This window comes from Barbus barbus (assembly GCF_936440315.1).
Source record: "Barbus barbus genome assembly, chromosome: 31".
Lineage (NCBI taxonomy): Eukaryota > Metazoa > Chordata > Actinopteri > Cypriniformes > Cyprinidae > Barbus > Barbus barbus.
Genome location: NC_136759.1, coordinates 1,235,001 through 1,238,498, shown reverse-complemented (window position 1 = coordinate 1,238,498; position 3,498 = coordinate 1,235,001).

The window sequence follows — 3,498 nt, the reverse complement described above, 5'->3', positions numbered from 1 at the left end:
TATATTCAAAACATAAGCCTGAACTGATCTGAATGCATTAGTTCACACCAATGAAAGTCATTTTTAAGGATTTGACATAGTAGAAATAACTCTTTTACAGTGTATAGTGATGGCAATACCATGGTACTTTGATATATAGCAAGCATGATATTGTATGATTTTTTTATATTCATATGCCATAGTATTTAGCTACACAGAATATCCAAAAAGCATAGTGTGACCATAGTATAAACTGTCTGAAATGTGATCTTGTAAGAAAACAGGATTTATTTGATTGGTTTGCGTACTTTATGAGCCGCAGATGAAATGTGATCTGTGTGTGTGTGTGTGTGTTTTATTAATTTATTTGACGACTGGTTGTTCAGCGATTCACTAGTAGAGCAAAAGCTTTCTGTATAATTGAGTTACTGTCCCTGCGTCTGGCGCCACAGAATGACTGCTAAAGAGTGTGTGTGTGTGGTCAGGGTTTGTGCTCAGTAATTATAATTACCTTGTTTTAAATACAATGGCAGTTTAACTGGAAGTCCCTGAAGAACACGTGTGTGCGCGCGTGCATGTTTATGTGGTTTATGAGGACACAAATGTGTATAATGACATGGGTATGACAGAGGTATTACAATATGAAGGTGGTTTATGAGGACACTGCCTATGTCCCTGTAATTCAAAAGGCTTAAAAAACATACTAAATGGTGTTTTTTTGAAAATCTAAAAATGCACAAAGTCTCCTGTGAGGGCTAAGTTTAGGTGTAGGGTTGGTGTAGGGCAATAGCACACACAGTTTGTTCAGTATAAAAACCATTACGCCTATGGAGAGTCCCCATAAACCACAAAAACCAACGTGTGTGTGTGTGTGTGTGTTCGTTCTGCTGTAAGAACTTGAAACAGGACCCATGAGAGACCCTCGCTGTCCGGCACTGATAAGACGGACCTCAGAATCCCGAGCCGCAACACAACACAACACCAATATTAATAATAAACACGCTGGAGATCACATTAGAGACTGAGCATACATAGTTTGGGCTGGTTTTCCTTTGCAGTGCTTTAAAGTGTGTGTGTGTGTGTGTTCTGTATTCAAGACATTAGTGCTGTCATGTCGTGTAAATGGTCATTCATCAGATGCTAAGAGATCTAATCCATTACACACCTCTCTCTCTCTCTCTCTCTCTCTCTGTGTGTGTGTGTGTGACCGGATGGACTTCAGTGTGTGTTTTATCTGTATTTGTTCCTAGAGGGATATGTCATTGCTCTTTCATATCTCATGCAGGTCTCAGTTATGTTTTGAGTGTCTCAGATGTTTCTGGGGAGGAATAAAAACAGCCGCTCAGATCATTTCGACTTTTGAAGAATTTGATGATAAATGTTTGAGATCGTTGACTTTTGAGGTTAAAATCTGGTATTTGAGAAGTGAGTTCTGTTTGAGGCGTTGTTGAGATTTTTCTGTCTAGAGCATATGAGAAGGAGACTTGCATAAATTAGGCTTATTAATGTTAACAAAACTAAAACTTTTTCGTTACTTGAAATAAAACAAATATTAATTGAAATGGAATGTGAAAAAAAAAAATATTTATTTTGACTAGCTGCCAAGGCAAATATTTTCATTTAATTTAAGTGATTTAATAATAGGTAAAACAACATTTAAAAAACTTTTTGGTTAATTTAGCTGTTTTTTAGGGCTGCAACAACTAATCGATAAAATCGATTATTATCGATTATGAAAATCATCGACAACGATTCTCATTATCGATTAATCGGGTCTGCCCACAGTGTACGTCCAACTTCAGCTGGTTAGTCAAATTACGGCACTGAATAATGCATTTCTATGGACAAAATGCATCTAAAAATAGTGGAGGAAACAGAATGAGATTCTGCCGGAGAAGCACGTGATCCAAGCTGCCCAAAACATGATAATTCTTTATTTTAAGCTTTAAGTTAATGCATAAGAGTAATGGCTTGCCCTGTCAGGCGCTTTGACAGATGCGTGTGCGTCCTCAGCGCAAAAACGTTCAGTTTACGGTCATATCCTTATCTATAAATGCCACAAATTCACGCGAGCATTTCCATTTTTGCATAAAGGTCCGTCCTGACAGTCTGTGTTAAGTTTAAAATACCGAATGAGCGCCGGCGCGGCGGGCACGCGCACGCGCGTCAGACGGACAGAACACAGTAGAGAGGGAGACAATTAATAGGCTTTTCAGCGCAAACATATCCACTGTGTTGAATTATCTGTTGTTGAAAGTTAATTTAAGGTTTAAAAGTAAACATGCAGTGCGAATATTTTATGAGAGTAGGAACTTTAAAGGGATAACAGCGTGTAATTGTCTGTCTGAATATAAACATGAGATGCTCCAGGATAAAGAAATGACGAGGTGACTGTGATCAAAGTAGTTCCTGCAGAACATTACTCTTACCTGTTGGTTAACACTGAGTTTGTGTTTTTATTCGTCTTTATTATTATCTTTATTATTTTAATTTTTAATAGAGGTTTAAACTATATTAAATTTTTACAATGCTTAACAAATTTATGTAAGTTTAACAATGTGTTTATGTAAGGTTTGTGCCACTGCTGCTCTAAAGTAACAGTATTGGTGATAACCAAAATCATTTTTCGGCTTTCTGTACTGGTTAGTACTCCAATATGTGTAAGCTCTTTAGTAACAGTAGTAGGCTATTTTTAATGCTATAATATCATTATTGCTGTTATCTCTATGAAAGAAAACCAGAGCACTTTTTTTTGTTGTATTTTTTATTTGAGTATTTTTTTTCGCGATACCCAATTGCAGTCAAAAAGTACATAAACAATACCAGCAAGAATGCAAGCTGTTATGAGGCCATTTTTTATTATTATGTCCAATAAATGACAATAACATTTTTAAATTTAAACAAATTTTTGACAAATTTCAAAAATATGTTTTCTCTTTATTATGATAAGTGCTCTAATAAATTAAGCACTGTATGTTTTCATAGCATTCAGTTGTCACGTTTGTTTGTAGAACATTGGGCAGAATGTGGAATAGTGTTTTTTTGGTCAATAATTTTTTATCTGATTAATCGATTAATCGAAAGAATAATCGGCCAACTAATCGATTATCAAAATAATCGTTAGTTGCAGCCCTACTGTTTTTAGCTTAATATTTCTATTTCTATTTCTAATTTTTTAATTTAAGTTGAAGTACTAAAATAACAAACTGAAAAATTAATTTTTTTAGCTAATTTTTTATTCCATTTTTAGCTCAACATTTCTCATTTATATTTAATTTCAGTTGAAGTACTAAAATAGCTAAAACTAAAATATACAAAACCTAAAACTTTCTTCACTTAGTTTTTAGCTCAATAATTCTCTCATTTTTCTTTTAATTTACGTTGAAGTATTAAATTGACTAAAACTCAAATAAATAAATAAATCTAAACTTATAATGAACATTTAATTATAATTTAAATGTCTAATTTGCATTTCATTTTTATGTGGAAGAAATAAACTAAAACTAAAATTTCTAATTT